Source organism: Bidens hawaiensis, unplaced genomic scaffold (genome assembly GCF_021521415.1).
Source record: "Bidens hawaiensis isolate Kalapana, Puna unplaced genomic scaffold, B.hawaiensis_p1.1 tig00020036_1, whole genome shotgun sequence".
Taxonomy (NCBI): domain Eukaryota; kingdom Viridiplantae; phylum Streptophyta; class Magnoliopsida; order Asterales; family Asteraceae; genus Bidens; species Bidens hawaiensis.
The window spans coordinates 109,297-117,660 of NW_027493048.1; positions in this window are offsets into that span (position 1 = coordinate 109,297).

The window sequence follows — 8,364 nt, forward strand, 5'->3', positions numbered from 1 at the left end:
ACCAAAGTCAAATAATAGTTCGTCAAACCATTAATATAAACTAGTACTCAACCAAAACCTAGGAAGTGTAAAGGTTTAACCAACAACCATACTCAAGAAAAAAAGAAAATAAATTGGTTCAAATAATGAATACATAAAGATAATAATAAATCCGAACCAATAATAATGATGTTTGGTTGAATAGGCGTTGAACCAAAACGATCTCTGCTCGAACCAACGTGTGCTAATTCTCTTGCGATAACCAAGCCTTCAATAATACTCCAAGATAAAAACCTCTGCCCTTTTCGCTTCTGTCTAACACACGTCAAAACTCCCAAAAAAAAAAAAAAACTCGAGCCCTTTTCTCAATCATATATATATATATATATATATATATATATATATATATATATATATATATATATATATATATATATATATATATATATTTGTTGTCCAAGATCAATCAACTGACCTACTTCTTGTTCCTCACGTTTGTAGGGCCTAGCCCATTAGTTTCTACATCACAAAATAAAAACGATAACCAAGTTTTAATCACCACATGGGCCTTTTTTTATCATACGTATATATATATATATATTATTTTATATATTTATTTTATTACAACTTTAACCAAACAATATACTAAATTAAATTAAATAATATACTCATAGTAATAGAGAAAGAAATCGTTTGTTGGTCAAAAGTGAATGAAACTCTATTTAAGCTCATTGTCTCATAAAATCATAAAAACCTATATTTGAACCAATTAAGAATACTGTTTGATAAAAACATGCCTCAAAAGTATTTAAAAGTGTAAGAAATATTTATATAATAATATGTATATTTAGAGCACATCAATTAGTTATGAGACTAGTACATGGGGTATTAGTCTGTTTCCATGAAGAAAGAGAAAATAATTTCTGGTAGGACTAGCCCACTTTTGGGGGGAACTTCCCACCCATTTGTTTGAAAGTTTTCTTTTATTAATATCTTCTTGGGACACAACACATTCACACCCAACCACATTACATGCAATATTGTTCTCTCAATCCTCCCTCTCTCTCTATTTGATTTCGGCCAAGAGGAAGAACACAAGAGGAATCTTTCAAGTGCAAGAGTCATCAAATCCTAGCAAGCAAGGTGTTTGTTGAAGGCTTGGAGGGTATAAAAGCTTGAGGCTCTTCTCCATTGAAGGCTAGCTATTCAAACCGTCATCTGCTTCATCTTCTTGTCTCTTGAAAGGTTGTATTACATAAACCCCCTATGGTTGATAGTTTTTGTATACATGTAGTTCGTATATGGATCTGGGGCTTGGGTTTTACATATAAAATGGGTTTTATATTAGTCAATATAACAAGATTTTAAACAAATTAATCCGCTGCGTTTTTTCATATAAATGGGTTTCTAACAATGGCATCAAAAGCCGCTTATACGGATACATGCATCAATAGATCTAAAAATATTTCGGGTTTTATGGTGTGGTTCACCATATGGCCGAAATTTATGGGGCTTTTGGTTATCCCTTGGTTCTTCAAGATTATACTTTACATGCATGTGATAATCTTGAAGAATTAAGTCATTTGGATGATTGGTTGTTTTGTTTGGACAAAACCTGAAACTTTCGGTTTTTCTTATCCTTAGCCGAAAGTTTGAGGTTCACAAGGGGAACCATTTAGAGATGTGATACTTGCATATTTGGATGTACATTGGATGTTCATAACCTAGCCATGACCTTGTGTTTGGATGTGTGTTTGTGTTGTGATTTGTTAATATTCAATTTGGTTGTAATATTCTTTTATTAGGGTATGTAATCTATTTGTTCATTCATATTGATTTGTAATAATAAGTAGATTAGTTGTATTTCTTTTACTAGAGAAAAATATATTATGATATATTTTTTGTAAAAGAAGAAGCAACAAAGTTACGATTTTGGTTTTGGGCCTTAATGGACCTAATAGTCCAAGATGGGATTTTAGCCCAAAGTCCAAAGCCCAAACGTGGAAGCCCAAGGAAGCAAGGAGCTGAAGTTGGAGCCCAATTGGAAGCCCAAATAAAGAAGAAAGGTCACAACACAAGGTGGACACTTGAAGCATATGGATGCGGGATCAAGTGGGAGTTCACCGACACATGCCTTGTGTCATTTCTCGTCCTTTAGGAGAGACCTTTTGGCACACTTGTTTCGGTCAACAAGTGTGGCCAAGATTAGGTGGCTAAGGTTATGAACTTGTGGTTGTTTATTTATGCTTGCATGGTTGGTTTATATTTTTTTGTTTTATCTTATTTGGGTAAGGATAATTAACAAACTTAATATCAACAACTTGCATAAAATTGGTTCCTTAGAAATCATTAGGTAATAAAATTGGTTTTATTAAAGGATAACGATTTCACAATAAAATAGGTTTTATTAAAAGGAACTTTGAAAATGGGTTTTCAAATAAAGTACCATAAATTTAAATGCATGCAAATGCAAGGTACATAGTTTTCCAATCTAGAATTTAGAAAACTTAAATCCCTTTCAAAACAATTTAAACACCATCCTTTTATACAACACTCGAGTCACTTGTAGACTTGATGTGGGGTAAGGGTCACCTAACTACATTTAAGAAAACTTGTGATCTTGAGGTGGTTTTACAATACTTGTGGGATGAAGGTGACCTAACCACTTGTATATGTAAACTCACACGTGTGTGTAAGTAGGACGACTTGATTAGGAAACCATGGTTATAGGGTCACCTAAGCATGGCGTACAAAGGTGTTGATGGGATTAAACATGCCAACTAAACATATGATGTTTAACCGATCCCATAAAACTACAAGTTGCAAAGGGTTGCAATCGTCAAACGTTGACTACCTTGTTAATTCAGTAGTAGGATAAAGGTCACCTAACTACTATGTGAATGTAACGTTGGGTTCTAGATTTTAATCATTAATTGTCTTAAAGACATAAAGGGTATTAAAGATTAAAATTTGTTAACTGATATCGAAAATACTAAAATTGAGAGTTGTTAAATTGTGTAGATGTCCGCAATCTACAATCCACCTAACGCAATTATCCCACCCGTGCATAACCTATCACTAAGATCTATACTTGACAAGGATCGTCTTAACCATAATTAGTTTATGGATTGGTATCGAAATTTGAGAATTGTTCTCAAACATGAAAGAAATCCTACATATTGGACGATCCTATTCCCGATGAACCAAACGTTGACGATTTAGATGCCTATAACGATTGGTTAAAATACACCGAGGATTCGGTGCAAGTTTCTTGTCTCATGTTGAGAACTATGATTCCCGAGATTCAAAAGGATTTTGGACATCATGGGGCATATGACATGATCACCCAACTTAAGGAAATGTTCCTTACTCAAGTTAGGGTGGAACGCTTTGAAAGGGTTCAAGGGTTTAATGCATGTCATATGGAAGAAACACAATCGGTGAAGAGGCATCACCTGGAACCTAAAGCAAAGGTTGCTAGAGGTAAGGGACACGTCAAGGGTGAGGTCAAAGGGAAAGCTAAAGCGGAACCATCCAAACCAAAGGAAAAGAAGCTAAAGGTTAGCTTAAACGACCCGTGCTTTGGTTGTGGTGAGATAGGACATTGGAAAGGGGATTTTCCAACCTATCTCAAAGAGTTGAAAGACAAGAGGGATGCGGGGCAAACCTCGGGTACAACTTTCATGATTCATATTGATCTTAATGTTATTTATTCTAACACATGGGTATTGGATACCGGATGTGGAACCCATATTTGCAACTTGTTGCAAGAGTTCAAAAGAAATAAACATTTCAAGAAAGGAGATACAAGTCTCTTCATGGGCTACGTAGCAAAGGTTGATGCCGAGGCCCAAGGAGACTATGTTTTGAAGCTTCCAAATGGTTTGGAAGTTGTTTGAAAAACATTTTGTATGCTCCTAGTTTGACTAGGAATATTATATCTGTTTCTCTTTTAAGACAATATGGTTATGATTTGAAGTTTGTAGACAATGGTATTTGTGTTTTCATGAATGATGTCTTTTATTTTAAAGCAATGCCGTCTAATGGCATTTACGAATTAGTTCATGATAACACATCCTTTGATAACATGTTATACCAATCAAAAACCAAGAAACTCAAAATGGATTTGAGTAAGACTTATCTTTGGCATTGTCGCCTTGGTCACATAAACAAGGGTCGCATAAGTACACTTCAAAAGAATGGTCTTTTGGAATAAAATGATGATTTGTTTGATAAGTGTGAATCTTGTTTGCAAGTAAAGATGACCAAGGAACCCTTTAGTGGAACTAACGAAAGGGAAAAAGACTTATTAGGCATCATACATTCGGATGTATATGGACCTTTTAAGGCAATGACAAGGAATGGTGAAAGATTCTTCATTACCTTTATCTAAGATTATAGTTGTTATGGGTATGTGTACTTGTTAAGACACAAAGATGAAGCCTTTGAAATGTTCAAAATCTTTCAAAATGAAGTAGAAAATCAACTCGACAAAATAATCAAAGTACTACGATCCGATAGAGGAGGTGAGTACCTCAATGATGCATTTCTAGAACATCTTAGAAGTTGTGAGATTGTCTCACAACTTACTCCACCTGGAACACCACAACATAATGGTTTGTCTGAAAGGAGAAATCAAACTCTATTGGATATGGTTCGATTCATGATGGCTAGAAGCACATTACCTCTATCATTTTGGGGCTTCGGATTGATCTCCGCAACCTGTATTCTAAATATGGCACCAACCAAGAAAGTGGAAAGGACACCTTTTGAAATATGGCATGGAAGGGTTCCATCATTATCATATTTAAAGGTATAGGGTTGTGAGGCTTATGTTAAGAACCACACCCGAAACAAACTGGAATGCCGATCCACTATGTGTATTTTTGTAGGATATCCCAGAGATTTGATGGGATATAATTCTACAACCCAAACGAGCATAAAGTGTTTATTGCTCGAAAGGTTGTGTTCTTGGAAAGAAAGTTCCTTAGGGAAGGAGCTAATAGGCTTGTGGAACTCGAAGAGGATCGAGAACCACAAGCCGATACACGTTTGGTTAACACTAGCAATCAACAAGAGATTGTTGATGATGATCAAATGGTTGATCAAAACACACAAAGCATTCGCAAGTCTGGTAGAATTAGCACCCCACCTGAAAGATATGGATTTTTCATGGATGGATGCTACGTGGTAGATTCGGATGAACCCACCACATTCCGAGATGCAATGTCGCAATCTGATTGTGATAGATAGCTGGAAGCCATAAACGTTGAGATGCAATCCATGCATGACAACCAAGTATAGGACTTGGTTGTTCCACCACTTAAATCCAAACTGGTTGGAAGCAAGTGGGTTTTCAAGTAGAAGACTGACATGCATGGAAACATGGATACTTATAAAGCTAGACTCGTAGCAAAGGGTTTCACTCAAACTCAAGGGGTTGATTATGATGAAACTTTCTAGCCCATGGCGATGCTAAAGTCTATCAGGATATTATTTTCCATAGCCGCATATTATGACTATGAGATTTGGCAAATGGATGTCAAAACCGCTTTTCTAAATGGACATCTTGAAGAAGATGTCTATATGGTTCAGTTCGAAGGTTTTTTCAATCCACAACACCCTAATAAAGTATGCAAGTTAAGGAAATCAATCTATGGATTGAAACAAGCATCTAGAAGTTAGAATCACCGTTTTGATGAAGAAGTCAAGAAATTTGGATTCATCAAGAACGCTGATGAGGCTTGTGTGTATAAGAAAGCTAGTGGGAGCATCATTACTTTCCTAGTATTGTATGTAGATGACATACTATTGTTTGGGAATGACATCCCAACCATGGAAGCTGTAAAAGCCTGGCTTAGGAGTTGTTTTTCTATCAAAGATCTTGGTGAAGCCGCCTATATTTTGGGAATAAAGATCTATGGGGATAGATCAAGGCGGTTGATAGGTTTAAACCAAAGTGCATACATTGATAAAATCTTGAAGAGGTTCAAGATGGAGAACTCTAAGAAAGGTTTGGTACCTATTCAAAGAGGAATGATATTGAGTGCGTCTCAATGTCCAATCTCAAAGGATGAGCAAGAGAAAATGAAAGGAATCCCATACGCTTCGGCTATAGGATCCATTATGTATGCCATGATATGCACTAGACCAGATGTGTCATGCGCTTTGAGCATGACAAGTCAATACCAACAAAATCCGGGAAGTAGCCATTGGATGGAGGTTAAGAGCATTTGAAATACCTTAGAAGGACTAAGGATATGTTTCTAATATATGTCTCTGGTGATGAATAACTCGTTGTAAAGGGTTACACGGATGCGAGTTTCCAAACTGATCGAGATGATTCTCGATCACAATCGGGATATGTTTTCGTTATGATTGGTGGAGCTGTCTCTTGGGAGAGCGCAAAACAAGATGTGTTAGCTTTGTCCACCACTGAAACGGAATACATCGCCGCCTCATTGGCAGCTCAAGAAGCAGCGTGGATAAGAAAGTTCATTGCCGATCTAGGGGTAGTCCATACCATTCGGGACCCTCTAGAGATCTTTTGTGACAACGAGGGTGCGATTGCTCAAATCAAGGAACCTCGTCACATCAAAAGACAAGTCACATTGAGCGGAGATTCAACTACATAAGGGATGAAGTTGAAAAAGGAAAGATATGTATTCGCAAAGTTCACACCGATCAAAACATTGCGGATGCACTCACGAAGCTCCTTGAAAGGCCGAAGCAAGAGGATCATACCTGCGCCTTAGGACTTCGATATTCTAGTGATTGGATTTGATCCATTTTGTATTTGGATATCGGAACAATTGTTATTTTGACTCATTCATATGATTATGGTTTATGATTATGCTTTTGAGTTATGTTCCATTTTAGCATGTTTAAATCCATGAATAATTTGATTATTCTAAATGTCCGTAGTCGATCATAGTTGTGGGAACAAGTATGAAGGTAAGACTATTATGAACTTGGATTGGTGAATATTCATAAGGTATGAATATAGAGCAAGGGTTTGCTGCCAAGGTTCATAGATATTTATGGGATATAAATATTGGACTGACCCGGCCTTAGATGTTACTGCATGGAATCCTTGTGATTTGTGGTCATAAGTAATTTTGAGTAAAGGCGAATATCATAGTATCCTCCGACCTGAGATACATATTGGGTCTTGATATTCATCGACTATTATACTTTGACTTAGTTCTTCGCTGCTCTGAAACATGTCAGTACATAAGGCTGAGCTCAAGTGTAGTACAAGGTGATAGTGAGAGACGTATGCACTCAATAGGGTATTTGTCCCTCTTATTCGTTGAGAGTGAGATGTCTAAGGCCTGCTAAGTTAAATCAACAAAGAATGATCATTCTGTGTCTTTGGATTTGACATGATATATGATAGATTCACCTAAATCATTTCAAGTAAGAGATTTGAAGGGGATGATGTTACTGAATGCACTTCGTCATACGTATTAGGGGTAGTAAACCGTTGTTAGGCGGTATTTGCTACTTGCATTAATCTTCTATGTATCTTGTGCAAGTGGGATATTGTAGGAATCGGTCTGCCCAAGGCACATATTAGAGTTGATGTGGCTAGTACGTTATGATCCATGTCGGGTCATACCCAATAACAAGCTAGACAAACACCATAATATTTATTATAGATATGATCTAACAAATAAATATTAGCACTTATGATATTTAGAAAATGGGTTCCTAAATATTTGCACTTGAGGAATCGATAAATTATATGAATGATTTATTTAGAGAGATTATCTTATGATATTATTTAAGTTGGTTAAATGATATATATATGATAATGGTTGTGGTATGTTGCATGAAACTTATGGCATGTTAGAAGTGTTAAATGTTATAAAGTTTTAGTAGACCTGTGAACTAATACATTGAGTATTAGTCATGCGACTGATACATGTAGTATTAGTTATGAGACTAGTACATGGGGTATTAGTCTGTTTCAATGAAAAAAGAGTAAATAATTTCGGGTAGGACCAGCCCACTTTGGGGAGGGGGGGAACTTCCCAACCATTTGTTTGAAAGTTTTCTCTTATTAATATCTTCTTGGGACACAACACATTCACACCCAACCACATTACATGCAATATTGTTCTCTCAATCCTCCCTTTCTCTCTCTTTGATTTCAGCCAAGAGGAAGAACACAAGAGGAATCTTTCAAGTGCAAGAGTCATCAAATCCTAGCAACCAAGGTGTTTGTTGATGGCTTGGAGGGTATACAAGCTTGAGGCTCTTCTCCATTGAAGGCTAGTTATTCAAACTGTTATCTCCTTCATCTTCTTGCCTCTTAAAAGGTTGTATTACATATAAAACTGGTTTTATATTAATCAATATAACAAGATTTAAAACAAATTA